The 16,118-nt window shown below is 43.0% G+C and overlaps 2 non-coding genes across 2 annotated transcripts; one reads left to right on the top strand and one right to left on the bottom strand.

Annotated features, from left to right (window-relative positions):
* Positions 1-8,069: 8,069 nt before the first annotated feature.
* On the bottom strand, positions 8,070-8,141 carry trnaw-cca (transfer RNA tryptophan (anticodon CCA)). Its single transcript has one exon. It is a non-coding gene; the product is annotated as a tRNA-Trp (tRNA).
* Positions 8,142-14,462: 6,321 nt separating this feature from the next.
* On the top strand, positions 14,463-14,547 carry trnak-uuu (transfer RNA lysine (anticodon UUU)). Its single transcript is given in 2 exon segments — positions 14,463-14,499; positions 14,512-14,547. It is a non-coding gene; the product is annotated as a tRNA-Lys (tRNA).
* Positions 14,548-16,118: the final 1,571 nt, after the last annotated feature.

Consider the following 16,118-nt stretch of genomic DNA (forward strand, 5'->3'; position numbering starts at 1 on the left):
CAGTTAATCAGAGAGAGCCAGCATGGATTTGTGAAAGGTAGGTCGTGCTTGACAAACCTGATTGAATTTTTTGAAGAGGTGACTAAAGTAGCGGACAAGGGAATGTCAATGGATGTTATTCATATGGACTTCCAGAAGGCATTTGATAAGGTCCCACATCAGAGATTGTTAGCGAAGATAGAAGCCCATGGAATCGAAGGAAAAGTACGGACTTAGTTAGAAAGTTGGCTGAGCGAAAGGCGACAGAGAGCAGGGATGGGTAGGTACTCACATAGGCAGGATGTGACCAGTGGAGTCCCGCAGGGATCTGTCTTCGGGCCTCAAATATTTACAATATTCATTAACGACTTCGATGAAGGCATCGAAAGTCTCATATCTAAGTTTGCCGATGACATAAAGATTGGTGACATTGTAAGCAATGTAGATGAAAACATAAAATTACAAAGCGATATTGATAGATTAGGTGAATGGGCAAAACTGTGGCAAATGGAATTCAATGTAGACAAATGTGAGGTCATCCACTTTGGATCAAAAAAGGATAGAACAGGGTCCTTTCTAAATGGTAAAAAAGTTTAAAACAGTGAATGTCCAAAGGGACTTAAGGGTTCAGGTACATAGATCATTGAAGTGTCATGATCAGGTGCAGAAAATAATCAAGAAGGCTAATGGAATGCTGGCCTTTATAACTAGAGGACTAGAGTAAAAGGAGGCAGAAGTTATGCCAGAGCCGTACAAAACCCTGGTTAAACCACACCTGGAGTACTGTGTGCAGTTTTGGGCACCGCACCTTCGGAAGGACATATTGACCTTGGAGGCAGTGCAGCGTAGGTTTACTAGAATGATACCCGGACTTCAAGGTTTAAGTTACGAGGAGAGATTACACAAATTGGGGTTGCATTCTCTACAGTTTCGAAGGTAAAGGGGTGATCTGATCGAAGTTTATTGGGGGAACAGATAGGGTGGATAGAGAGAAACTATTTCCACTGATTGGGGATTCTAGGAGTAGATGGCACAGTCTAAAAATTAGAGCCAGACCTTTCAGGAGTGAGATTAGAAAACATTTCGACACACAAAGTGTTGTAGAAGTTTGGAACTCTCTTCCGCGAACGGCAATTAATACTAGCTCAATTGCTAAATTAAATCTGAGATGGACAGTTTCTTTATGGCAACCAAAGGTATTAAGGGATATGGGCCATAGGCAGGTACGTGGAATTAGATCACAGATCAGCCACGATCTTATCAAATGGCAGAGCAGGAACGAGGGGCTGAATGGCCTATTCCTGTTCCTATGTTGCATTCCCTAGAATTCAGAAGATTAAGGGGTGATTTGATCGAAGTTTCAACATATTAAGGGGAACTGAAGGGGTAGATAGAGAGAAACTATTTCCGCTGGTTGGGGAGTCCAGGATGAGGGAACATAGCGTAAAAATTAGAGCCAGGACTTTCAGGAATAAAGTTAGGAAACAATTCTACACGCAAAGGTTGGTAGAAGTTTGGAACACGGTTCAGCAAACGGCAGTTGAAGCGACCTCAATTGTTAATTTTAAATCTTAGATTGACAGGTTTTTGTTAACCGAAGTTACGAAGAGATATGGGGCTGAGGCGGTTATCGGGAGTTAGGTCACAGGTCAGACATTTTTAATATATTCATGGAATGTGGGCGTCGCTGGCAAGGCCAGCATTTATTGTCCATCCCTAACTGCCCTTGAGAATGTGGTCGTGAGCCGTCTTCTTCAACTGCTGAAGTCCATGTGGTGAAGGTTCTCCCACAGTGCTGTGAGGTTGGGAGTTCCAGGATTTTTACCCAGTGACGACGAGGGAACGGCGATATATTTCCAAGTCGGGACGGGGTGTGAATTGCAGAGGAACGTGCAGCCGGTTTTGTTCCCATGTGCCTGCTGCTCTTTTCCTTCTAGGTGGTAGAGGTCGTGGGTTTGGGAGGTGCTGCTGAAGAAGCCTTGGCGAGTTGCTGCAGTCCACCCTGTGGATGGTACACACTGCAGCCACTGTGCACCGGTGGTGAAGGGAGTGAATGTTTAGTGTGGAGGATGGGGTGCCAATCAAGCGGGCTGCTTTGTCCTGGATGGTGTCGAGCTTCTTGAGTGTTGTTGGAGCTGTACCCATCCAGGCAAGTGGAGATTATTCCATCACCTTCCTGATTTATGCCTTGTCGATGGTGGAAAGGCTTTGGAGAATGAGGAGGTGATTCACTCGCCACAGAATACCCAGCCGCTGACCTGCTCTTGTCGCCAGAGTATTTATGTGGTTGGTCCAGTTAAGTTTCTGATCCGTTGTCACCCCCAGGATGTTGATTTGAGTGATTCTGCGATGGTAATGTCGTTGAAAGTCAAGGCGAGGTGGTTAGAAAGTCTCTTGACTGGCACTTGTCTGGCGCGAATGTTACTTGCCACTTATGAGCCCAAGCCTGGATGTTGTCCAGGTCTTGCTGCATGCGGGCTCGGACGGCTTCATTATCTGAGGGGTTGCGAATGGAAATGAACACTGTGCAATCATCAGCGAACATCCCCATTTCTGACGTTATGATGGAGGGAAGGTCATTGATGAAGCAGCTGAAGATGGTTGGGCCTAGGACACTGCCCTGAAGAACTCCTGCAGCAATGTCCTGGGGCTGAGATGATTGGCCTCCAACAAACTCTACCATCTTCCTTTGTGCTCGGTATGACTCCAGCAACTGGAGAGTTTTCTCCCTGATTCCCATTGACTTCAAATTTACTCGGGCTTCTTGATGTCACACTCGGTCAAATGCTGCCTTGCTGTCAAGGCAGTCACTTTCACCTCACCTCTGGAATTCAGCTCTTTTGTCCATGGTTGGACCAAGGCTGTCATGAGATCTGGAGCCTATTTGTCCTGGTGGAACCCAAACTGAGCATCGGTGAGCAGGTTATTGGTGAGTTCGTGCCGCTTGATAGCGCTGTCGACGACACCTTCCATCACTTTGCTGATGATTGAGAGCAGACTGATGGTGCGGCAATTGGCCGGATTCGATTTGTTCTGCTTTTTGTGGACTGAATTGCGGAACAGACTCGATGGGCGAGATGGCCGACTCCTGATCCCGTGTTCCTCATTGGTGCAGAATTTGGAACGATCCTGCATTGGCCAGGTATCAAGCTCGAATCGCATGATAAGCAGGCGAGAATTCAATGCCAATACCACCAATCCTCCCATGGCCATTTGCTGCATGTGTCCGTTTGGAATCCTGTTTGAAAGCACATGCAGTCTGGCGGAGGTACTGTGATCCCCCTCCTCAGTCTGACCCACAGCTGTGCAAGAATTACTTTGTGCAGCTGCAATGGCCTCGTGTTTGAAACGTTGGACTCTCACCCCACTCGGGTTTTCTTGCCCCGGTTTGAATTCTACTCGGTGAGTTACTGTTTAACGATCTGTTCAATGTCCAAATGAATAAACTAGAGCTAATTGACCGCGTTTACCTATTTCAAAGCAGGAGAGGCATTCCACCGTGGCGGGCGACCAATGCTTTCTTTCAAGATTTCAAGACACGAGAAGGATTATCTCCCAATCAGCAACTTAAATTCTGCTAGATTGCAGAACCTGGCATTTATACTCTTTGTTTATTTCCTTGCATCTCTGTATCCGTCACTGACTCTGTCTCTTGTCGACAAGTGTTTAATTTTTTACATACATTATTCATGTGTATAATATATTATATAATAATTCATGTGTTTAATTTATTATCTAAATAATTCAATTGTTTAACTTATATAAATAATTCAATAGTTTAACTTAATATATCAATAATGGAATTGTTTAATGTATTATATAATGAAATTGTTTAATTGATTGCATAAATACTTCATGTTTAATTTATCATATAAATAATTCATTTTTAAAATTTGCTATATCATCAACTGTTTAATTTATTATATAAAGAACACAAGTCTTTAATTTGTTAATACAAAATTCAATTGTTTAATTTCTTTTATAATAATTTGTGTTTAATTTATTATATAAATAATTCAATAGCTTAATTGGTTATCTAAATAATTCAATTGATTAATTTATCATATGACTAAATCAATTGTTTAATTTATTATATAAATAGTTCAATCCTTTAATTTTATGTATAAATAATTCAATTGTTTATTTTATCATATCAATAATTCAATTGTTTAATTTATTATATAAAGACAAGTGTTTAATTTATTATATAAATAATTCAATTGTTTAATTTACAGTATAAACAATTTCACTGTTTCATTTATTATACAATTTATTCAAGTGTTTATTTTTATATAAACACTTCAAATGTTTAATTATCAAAATAATTAAAATGTTCAATTTATTATAAAAATAACTCAATAGTTTGTTATATAAATAATTCAATAGTTTCATTTATTATAAAAATAATTCATTAATTTAATTTATAATTGAAATAATTCAATTGGTTTATTTATTATATAAATAATTCAAGTGTATAATTTATTATATAAATAATTCACGTGTTTAATTGTTATAAATAAATTTTAAAATGTAATTATATAATAAATTAAAGGGTTTATTATACAAATAATTCAATCGTTTAATGTATTATCCAAATAATTCAATTGATAGAATTCTCAGGCTTCCTTGAATGGTGAAAACTGATCTAACCAGCAACACCAGCTGGCTGAGACGGTAGGAAAAGTAAAGTTAAAACGCAGCTGATGAGTTCGTCGCCAATGTCTCCACATTTATGGAGCTTCAGAGCAATTCATTCAGCAAAGTGTTTCATGATAATGCAAGTCGTACATTCAAAACGAATTTGGTGAAGAGAGGATAATATTGTTGACTTGAAATAATAAATGTTGAATCTGATATCGCTGTACATCATATATTGTAGAAGAAAGCGAGAATGGATGGATACTGTGTTCTGGAAGGATGGCTGATCGGCTGCGTGACAGCGAAATTTTACATTGGCTGCACGGCTCTGTTGCCAGTTGATCTTTGGATCTGATTCCCGCTCAGGCAATTTCACTGGTTCAAATCCAGGAGCTCTTATTCACTTTCACTGGATTTCCCACTAAAGCCCAAATAAAGTTTCACTCTCTTCGGTCCTCCATAAATCCTGATGTCGCAGCCTGTCTCACTCCGGGAGCTGGCGAACAGCAGAAAACTGATGGTTTTGTTGTCGCATCTGGAATGCGGTTTTGAACTGTTGCTATTCGCCGAGACAGCGCTGCAGGAGCCTTTAATGATCTCGTTCAGTGAAGAGAGACCGGCAGGCGGCTCCCAGACAGGGCTCAGGCCGGGACCGGGCAGCGGCTGGATGAGAGAGCGGGGCTCCTGCGCTGTTGCTGTTGCTGCTTCCGCCTTTGTGAGTTCGTGCGGCGGTCGGTACTGATCTCCCTCTTATGGATACGGCTCCAACTATTGGATGTGGGCCTCGTGGCGCAACGGTAGCGCGTCTGATTCCAATGTCGGATAAATGCGTGTTCGATTCACGTTTCCACGGCGGTTAAATGTCTCTCTGTTTTATAGCGGGACCGTCTTTTTGGGATGGGCTGTTCACTGTTTGTAAAATAAAAATTATTGTGGAATCATAGAATGGACACAGTACAGAAGGAGGCCATTCGACCTATCGAACCCATGCCGGCTTTATGTAAGAGCAACTCAGTTAGGCCCTTTCCTCGTAGCCCTGCATTTTTTCCGCTTCAAGTACTTATCAAATTCCTTTTTGAAAGCCACGATTGAATCTGCTTCCACCACCCTTTCAGGCAGCGCATTCCAGATTATAAGTATTCGCTGCGTAAAAAAGTTTTTCCTCATGTCGCCTTTGGTTCTTTTGCCAATCACCTCAAATCTGTGTCCTCTGGCTCTCGACAGTTCCGCCAATGGGAACAGCTTCTCTTTATTTACTTTATCTGAACCCTTCATGACTTTGAACACTTCTATCAAATCTCCTCTGAACCTTCCCTGCTCCAAGGGAACAATCCCAGCACGCGGTAAATGCGGTCAATTGGTTCCAATTCATTTATGTGAGCATTAAACGGACCTTTAAACAGTGGCCATGTTTTATGGAAGCCTGAGCTGGTGGTCAAAAGCGCGTGGATCCAATGTCTGTGTTGTTTCTGGGTTCAAATTTCACCACTGACAGAATTTTTGGCAATGTTCATTTTGACCTGTTCACAGAAAACCCGATTGTAGAGCGATGGAGCAGAGGATGTGAAAGAAGCTGAAAGTGAAAGAGCAGATATTAGTTTCATCACGGGGACAGGACACGTTTCCACAGGTAAGGAAATCTCACCTTAAGATTCTTTGCAGCAGAGTGGGACAGGTGATCAGAGTGACCGGGCTCCAGCGGCACAATCGGTCAGTGCGCGGTCTTTTTATGCCGTAGATTCTGGGGAAATGCCGAGGTTGTTAATTCGAGTCTCACCGAGATCAAACAATCCTTTTGCTTGTGAACATTTCGACCGGAGTTGAAGGTACAATTGGTATGTTCGAAAATGTATAAACTTATTTGAATTGCCATGTGGTTCCTCCGGACCACGCTGTTGCAATAGCAGATGAGATGTTTAGTATTACTTGTTTACAGGAGGGAGGCTGCGGTTTTGGAGACGCAAACTATGATTTTCATCTATTTACAAATCGTGGGATTTAACTGGAAATTTAAACCAGCGCCTTCGACCGCTCAGCCAGGATACTTTCCATCCTAGACTTCAGGAGCTAGTTTTACAGGAATAGAATTACTGCAAGCAAGAATTCTACCCATCAAACACCAATGCTCGCACGTAAACTTCTCGGCATTGTGATAATATACACTCTACCATAAGTATACTTCAATCAAATTAGTGTTTTGTTTCACTGTGAGAGCGAAGAGACATTGATGTGTAGGCATTGGCTGCAGCAGCTGGCTTGCACCTTTACTTTTCCTACTGTCTCAGTCTTTTATTTCTTTACCCTTCTCTGCTGGTGTTGCAGGTTACATCAGCCTTCGCCGTTCAAGGAAACCTGAGAAGTCCATCGGGGACAACGCAGAGAGAGAAGAGCCAGAGACAGGGAGAGATAGAGGGATGAATGCAAAGAAAATAAGGTGTATAAATGTCAGGTTTAGCAAACTAGCAGAATTTAAGTTACAGATTCCGTCTCCGGATCTTGCAAGAGAAGTTTTAACATCCAATTGAAAGCATCGGCCACGCTGTTGTATCTGTCATGTTGGGAGAGAGGTAAATACGGTTAATCAACTCCAATTAATCTGTTTGAGCATTGAAGAGATCTTTAAACAGTAGCGCTTCCAACAGAATTCAAACCTACGCAGGAAAACCAAAATTGGAATTTTGAGCCCAACGTTTCAACCATTCGGCCATCGCAGCTGTCAACCCCATGTTCGTGCAGACAGAATTCCAAATGGACACATGCAGGGACTCTAGGTACGAGCATTGGTGGTTCAGGGGTAGAATTCTCGCTTGCTATATGGGAAAACCGGGTTCGATTCCTAGCCAATGTAGGAACGTTTTGCATTCTGCACCAATAAGTAACTTCGGAACAGGGTCCAATGGTCACTGTTTAAAGGTCTGTTCAATGCTCAAATAAATGAATTGGAACGAATTGACCGCATTTGCCGCGAGCTGGAGTTGTTCCCCTTCGAGCAGAGAAAATTCAGAGGAGATTTGATCGAAGTGTTCAAAATCATGAAGGGTTCAGATGAAATAAAGAAAGAAGAGCTTTTCTGATTTGACGAATGGTCTGGAACCACAGGACCCAGAATTGAGGTGATTGGCAAAAGAACCAAAGGCAACATGAGGGAAAACTTTTTAAAGCAGTGAATAGTTATAATCTGGGATGCGCTGTCTGTGAGGGTGGTGGAAGCAGATTCAATCGTGGCTTTTAAAAATGAATGGATAAACACTTGATGGGGAAAATGCAGAGCAACGGGGAAAGTGCCCGGGACTGGGAAGAACTGGATTGCTCTTACAAAAGGCAGGTACGGGATTGATGGGTCGGACGGTCCATTGTATGATTCCATGATAATTGTTATTTTACAAATAGTGAACACACCATCCGCTGTGAAACAGAGTCAGCGAGACACTGAAACGCCGTGAAAATGTTTATGACCCCGACGTGATTCGAACACGCATCCTTCTGATCTGGAGTCAGACGCGCTACCGTTGCGCCACGAGGTCCATACAGCACCCTTTGAGCCGGATCCATGGGAGGGAGATCGGTATTGAACGCCACAGGGACTCTCAGAGGCGGAAGCAGCAGCAGCAACAGCGCAAGAGCCCCGCTCTCCAATCCAGCCGCCGCCCGTGGTGAGTTACCGGTCCCGGCCTGAGCCCTGTCTGGGAGCCGCCTGCCGCTCTCTCTTGACAGAACGGTACCGATCCTGTTTCAGCTCACACACAGGATCAGGAATCCCGCTCCTGACAGATTCACTTCTTTAAACCTTAGATTCAATTAATTGGGATTTAATTCAATCCTCATCTGCCCTCCCCTTTGTCAATTCAGGACTTCATTTAAACCGATACTTGGAGCTCTGTTTTACAGGTTGCCCACTACAAACACATTTTGCTGCTAAATTCTGCTCAATAAAAAGTGCCCAGGAACTCGGGAATTTCTCCTGGGTACTGAGTTCGAGTTAAGGAACAATAGAGGTGAGATTACACTACTTGGTGTATTCAATAGGCCACCAGCTAGTGGGACGGATATAGAGGTGCAAATGTGCAGGGAAATTACAGAGAAGTGCAAAAGCCATAGAGTAGTGATAACGGGGGATTTCAACTATCCTAATATAGACTGGGATAACAATAATATAAGGCGCAAAGAAGGGGAGGAATTTTTGAAATGTGTTCAGGATAACTTTCTCGACCAGTACGTTTCTGGCCCACTGAGGAAGGAGGCATTGCTGGACGTGGTTCAAGGGAATCAGTCGGGCCAATTGGAGCAAGTGTCAGTGGGGAAGCATTTAGGGAGCAGCGATCAGTATCATAAGGATTAGAATAGCTATGGAAATGGACTTTGTCCACTCTTAGTAAAAATTCTCAATTGGAGGAGGGTCAATTTCAGTGGGATGAGAACAGATCTGGCCCCGGTAAATTGGAATCCAACATTGGCAGGCAAAACTATAATTGGACAGTGGTTTGTCTTTAAAAAGATGATTCGGGTATAGAGAAGGTACATTCCAACGAGGGAGAAAGGTAGGGCAACTAAAGCCAGAGCTCCGTGGGTAATAAGAGAGATAGAGAGTAAGATGAAGTGGAAAAAACAGGCGTATGACAGGTATCAAGCTGATAACACAAGTACCAAACCGAGATAATATAGAAAGATCAGAGAGGAAGTGAAAAAACAATAAGGGGGGGCAAAGAGAGAGTATTAGAAGAGCAGACAACATACAAGGGAATCCAAAAGTCTTCTACAGACATGTTAACAGTAAACGGGTAGTAAGAGGAGGGGCGGGGACGATTAGGGATCATAACGGAGATCCACACATGGAGGCAATTGGCATGGCAGAGGTACTAAATGAGTCCTTCGCATTGTTCTTTAACAAGGAAGAACATGCTGCCAGATTCTCGATAAAGGAAGATATAGTTAAGATACTGGATGGGCTGAAAAATGAGAAAGAAGAAGTACTAGAAAGGCTTGCTGTACTTAAAATAGATAAGTCAACTCGTCTGGATGGGATGCACGCTCGGATGCTGAGGGAAGTAAAGGGGGAAATTGCAGAGGTACTGGCCATAATCTTCCAGACATCCTTAGATATGGGGATGGTGCCAGAGGACTGGAGAATTGCAAAGGTTACAACCTTGTTCAAAAATGTGTGTAAAGATAAACCCAGCAACTATAGGTCAGTCAGTTTAACCTCGGTGATGGGAAAAGTTTTGGAAACGATAATCCGGGAGTGAATTAACAGTCACTTGGACGAGTATGGATTGATTAGGGAATGCCAGCACAGATTTATTAAAGGCAAACCGTGTTTACCCAACTTGATAGAGTTGTTTGATGAGGTAACAGAGAGGGTAGATGAGGTCAATGCAGTTGACGTGGTGTATATCGATTTTCAAAAAGCGTTTGATAAAGTGCCACGTGGTAGGCTTGCGCTCAAGATTGCGGCCCGTGGAACACAGGGAGCAATAGCAACATGGTAACAGAACTGGCTAAATGACAGGAAACAGAGAGTTGTGGTGAATGGTTGTTTTTCGGACTGGAGGGAGGTGTAAAGTGGTGTTCCATACGGGTCGATGCTGGGACCACTGCTTTTCTTGATAGATATTAACGACTTGGACTTGGGAGTAAAGGGTACAATATCAAAATTTGCAGACGACACAAAACTTGGAAGGGTAGTGAACAGTGAGGTGGATAGGCTTCAAGAGGATATGGACACGTCGGTGGCATGGACGGACACGTGGCAGATGCAGTTTAAGACGGCAAAATGCGAGGTGATGCATTTCGGTGGGAAAATGAGGAGAGGCAATATAAACTAGAGGGCACAATTCTAAAAGGGTTAGAGGAACAGAGGGATCTGGGGGTATATGTGGACAAATCGTTGAAAGTGGCAGGGCAGTTTGAAAAAGCGGCTTAAAAAGCAGACTGGATCCTGGGCTTTATAGAGAGGGGCGTCGAGTAGAAAAACAAGGAAGTCATGATGAACCTTTATAAAACAAATCGAATATTGTATCCAGCGCATTTTTGGAAGGATGTGAAGGCCTTGAGAGGGTGCAGAGGAGATTTACTGGAGTGATTCCAGGGATGAGGGACTTAAATTACATGGATAGACTGGAGAAGCTGGGATTGTTCTCCTTGGAACTGAGAAGGTTCAGAGGAGATTTGATAGAGATATTCAAAATCATGAAAGGCCTCGACAGAGTAGATAGAGAGAAACTGTTCCCATTGGCGGAAGGGACATGAACCAAAGGGCATACATTTAAGGTGATTGGCAAAAGGACCAAAGGTGACATGAGCAAAACTTCTTTCCACAGCGAGTGGTTGGAATCGTTGATTTTTTGCGTTGCATGTGATGAAATTTCACCATTTTAAAGACTGTACCGTAAGAGTGCGATGAAAAGTTCAGTGCTTCTGACACCAGGAATCTGCTGCAGCCGTTGTTAAATTTATCAATAACAGGCAATTGTCGCCGTTTATCACAGAAACGCCCTAACCGAATATGCGATCAAGATGAAAGTAACGCAACGAGAAGCATCTGATACAACACAAAGGCATCGGGCGATGACAAACATCCCCACCCGTTTTGCTTTTCCAACATAAAGAGTGTGACATTTATTCTCTGAACATAGAAACAGTCTGGTCTCGCTCACTACAGAAATCTCCATGTCACAGCGAATTAGCCTTTCGGGACCTTGTCTGTCAAGATGAATTGTGATTTACGTGAAACCAATGTTCCATTCCTTTATATGTTTCATGTGCCTGCTATGCGATCACAAGGTTTTTGTTTAGTCCACGGGGTAAATGTTGGACTAACAGCCCTGCTCAGCCGGCAATGATCACGGTACATTTTCTTGCAGACAAAACACACATTGAAACCCTGGAACTTTGAGGCGATGAATCCTGAGGAAAAATAAAATAAGGGCTCGAATCAATCAAACCAATAGCACCACCGAGACAAGTGAAGAGGTCACCTGCTGAACCAACAATTCACTGAGCTGAAGCTTGAGGTTGCAGCGACCAATATAACAGCTGTCTGTCTACTGAGAGGTTACTTTTCTAAAATGAATGGTTGAAGCTTGCAGGACTGAAAATCCAATGAGCCGGTCTTCACTCTCAAACCAGCAACTGTGAAGTTAAGAGGTACGTGCCGGAGAAATACTCAATTTCAGCGCGGTGACATTGGGCCAGAGTAAAGGTCAGTTATATGATTACCGAGTGGCGAGAGGATGGATTTGGAACTCCTGATCGACCGCACTGTGCATTTTCCAGATCTGCATGAAGCATCAATCCCTTCAATTCATCACTTACAGAGACAATTCGATTCTCGTTTTTCTTCCCCTGAGATTGGCGAGATCTTCAAAATTGAAAGCGACCCATATCAGAGCGAACCTCGTCACCGACATGCTCACAGATACAAAGCGGCCAAACTCAGTTTCAGTGAGATGAAAGCCCAGAGCGGTTTCAAGGTGAAAGGCAACTGCAAATAAAGCTCGTTCAATGAAAGTGCAGGTCATTGAGATGCCTTTAAGTTCCTGATTGTTTGAATTGAACTTCTTCCGAAAGCGCTTGAGATTCAGGTGGAGTGATTTGGGGACTTCTTTTCCCACTTTGCAAAAGTTTGTACCGCAGCTCAAGAACAAAAGTCCAGGGCGAAATTAGGGCTTCTCCGGGGTATGAACCTCGAATCGAGAATTATACCGCTACCTGATCGAGCCCAGAAATAAATCAGTCCAAGTAAAATAACGGTATTGGAGAAAATAATTCGACTAAAGATAGAGAAATCTCCACCCCAGGGAACTAAGAGGAATAGATGAGGAAATTTTACATCCTTAAGTCATGATCGTTCAAAACTCTCTTGTTTCAGGAATTGTTCCGTGGATTGAAAAATTTCCAAAGTCACTTCATTATTCAGGAAGGGGAGGAGAGATAAAGTAGAAAATTACAGACCTATTAGTATAACGTCTGTTGTGGGGAATTTACCAGTATCTGTTATTAGGGAAAGAATGACTGAGCAAACCCTAATATTCCTTTCTCCTCCATGTGTTTATCTCGCTTCCGCGTAAATGCATCGATGCTTTTCGCCTTAACTACTCCTTGTGGTAGCGAGTTGCACATTCGAGCGAGTCTCATTGTAAATATGGTTCTCTTGAATGCCATATTGGATTAAATGTGACTATCTTATATTTATGGCCCCAATTTTGTTCTCCTCCCCACAAAATTGCAAACACCTCTGAACTATCAAACCCTTGCATAATCTTAAAGTCCTATTTCAGGTCACCCTCAGCCTTCTATTTTCCATGGAAATGAGCCGAAGACTGTTCAATCTTTCAATATGGGGAAGTGTGAGGTCATCCACTTTGGACCTAAGCAAGATAGATGAGAATATTTTCTAACTGGTGAGAAGCTAGGAACTGTGGGGGAGGAAAGATGTTCACGGGTCCAAGTGCAGAAATCATGAAAAGTCAGTGGGCAGTTCCAAAAAATAATTCAAAAGGCTAATGGAACTTTGGCCTTTATCTTAAGGGAGCTGGAATTCAAAGGGGTGGAAGTTATGTTACAGTTATATAAACTCTGCTGAGAACACATTTCGAGTACTGCATTCAGTTCTAGGCACCACACCTCAGGGAGGATATATTGGCCTTGGAGGGGGTGCAGCGCGGATTCACCACAATTATACCGGGGCTAAAATGTTTACATTATGCGGACAAGTTGCAGAGAAAAGGTTTGTTTTTCATTGTGTATAGAAGATTAAGTGATGATGTAATCGAGTTGTTGAAGGTGATTAAATGAACCAATGATGTGTGTGTGAGCTGTGAGACACCTTGAAATACCAATCCTCTCCACCACTGGGGACTGAGTCTTCCAACATACAGGGATTTTCACTCGTGCAAGTTTCATCCACATTTTCTGCTCTTCATTTCTCCGACCTGCTTGTTGCGCCTTTTCCTTCAATTCAGGACTTACAGGAAAAACTCGATTCTGCCGTCAATCTTCGGGTCACATGGTGAGATTTCAAATAATTGAAATCGACCCTTATCAACCTCAGGATGAAGCTGTTTGATGCGAGCAGTGGTGACACAGACCGTGCGCGGCTGCAGTGGCGCATTGGGTCAGCGCGCGTTACTTCCACAATAATTATACGCTCGATTAATGCTGGAGTTGTGAGCTCCAGCGCCGTCGAAGGTAGTTGAAACTTCTCAACATTTTGACTGGAGTTCAAGGTAAAACCGGTTCCATAACGCATCGACTTCTTCATGTCCCCATGTGGGCACTGAGGCACCTCTGGCCGACCGTCTTGCAATAGCAGGTGAGAGTTTATTTGTTAAAAGGAGGGAGAGTGGGCAATTGGCGACAACTGAAATGGTAAAGCGGCCGGCACGACATCTTTAAATCGAAAGAAACAAAAACACAATTCTTCTTTCCGTGAAGCAGGTATTCATCGGTTTGAAGTGTCGTGTAGGGAAAATTCGGGAGGCAAATCTGCTGCCTGGTGTCACGGTGTGACGGGTGAAATTATTCAGCTTTCAATTCTTGATCGGCTGAAAGGTCGAGAGGCCTTTTCCAGCTCCCGTGTGGAACAAGTTTAGCTTTTGAGCCATTGGGTAAAGTGTTATTTTTAATTGCTGCGAACGAATGACAATACATTTTGTACAAACAAGAAGAGTTGCAAAATCACGAGTTCGCTGTCCATGTTTCATACATCATGTTCAACAGAAACAAGGATTCTCCTCAACACGATGCTGGAAATTGTATAAAAGTGATACTCCCCCAAATTCGAAATCGACAGGTATAATTCAGAGTCCTACCATGAATCTGTATGATGGAAAACAATCCAACAGCGATCCTGAATAGCTCAGTCGGTAGAGCATCAGACTTTTAACACAGGTAGTGATCTGAGGGTCCAGGGTTCAAGTCCCTGTTCAGGCTCAAAATTTTAAAACAGCTGGCAAGTTCTGCTTTTCCAGCGGAACAACAGAAGCGAAAGGAGCAAGAGTTGGCCATGCAGTGGCCTGCTCCGCCATTTGATAACGTCATCGCTGATCTTCGATCTCAACTCCATTTTCCCGACCTCGCTCCATCTCCTTTGAGTTCCTTGGTGTCCAAAAATCTACCAATCTCAGTTTTGAATCGATTCAATGGCTCAGCATCCACAGCTTTCTGGGTCGAGAATTCCAATGGTTCACAACCCTCTCAGTGAAGCAATTATTCCTCATCTCTGTTCTAAATGGCCGGCCCCTTATGTTGAGATTACAACCATTAGTCCAAGACTCTCCAGCAAGGGGAAACAGCGTCCCAGCATCTACCCTCTAAGAATTTCACATGTTTCAATGAAATCACCTCATTATTGTAAACTGCAGAGAATATCGGCCCATTCTACTCAATCTCTCCTCACAGGACAACCCTCTCATCCCAGGAATCAATCTAGTGAACCTTTGTTACACCCATTCGAAGGCAAGTTTATCGTTCCAAAGGTAAGGAGATCAAAACTGTACACAGTACTCCAGATGCGGTCTCACCAAAGCCCGATATAATTCGAGGAAGAATTCCTCATCTTTGTAATCCAACCACCTCGCAATAAAGACCAACATACCATTTGCTTTCCTAATTGCTTGCTGCACCTGCATGTTAACTTTCTGTGATCCGTGTACAAGGACACGCAAATCCCTCTGACTATCAACATTTCGTAGTCTCTCACCTTTTAAAAGATATTGTGCTTTTCTAATCTTCCTACCAAAGTGAATAACCTCACATTTCCACACTTCATGCTTCATTTGTCAACTTCTAGCCCACGAACTTAACCTGTCTGTATCACTTTGCATCCTCTTTGCATCCTGCTCACAGCTTAATTTCCCACCTAGCTTTGTATCGTCAGCAAACTTGGATACATTACACTCGGTTCCCTCATCTAAGTCATTAATATAGATTGTAAATAGCTGAGGCCCAAGCACTGATCTTTACAGCACCCAACTGGTTACAACCTGCCAACACGAAAATGACCTGTTCATTGCGACTTTCTGTTTTCCGTACGTCAACAAATCCCCAATCCATGCTAATATATTACCCACAATCCCATGAACCTTAATCTTGTTCAACAACATTTTGTGTGGCACCTTGTCGAATGCCTTTTGAAAATCCAGATATTCTACATCCACTGGTTCTCCCTTATCTACCCTGCTATCAACATCCTCAAAACCTCTAATAGAGTTGTCAAACACAATTTCCCTTTCATAAAACCATGTTCCATGTGCCTAATCATATTATGAGTTTCTAAGTGCCCTGTTACCACGTCCCTAGGAATAGGTTCTCACAATTTCTCTACTACTATTGTCAGGCTAAATGGCCTGTCGTTCGCTGTTTTCTCTCTCCCTCCTTTCTTGAATGGTGGGGTTACATTTTGTATCTTCCAATCCATGGGGACCTTTCTATAATCCTGGGAACTCTGGAAGGTAAATCCAATGCATCCACTTTCTCTGCAGCTACCTCTTTGAATACCCTAG

Source organism: Heptranchias perlo, chromosome 20, assembly GCF_035084215.1.
Source record: "Heptranchias perlo isolate sHepPer1 chromosome 20, sHepPer1.hap1, whole genome shotgun sequence".
In the NCBI taxonomy this organism is placed as follows: Eukaryota; Metazoa; Chordata; class Chondrichthyes; order Hexanchiformes; family Hexanchidae; genus Heptranchias; species Heptranchias perlo.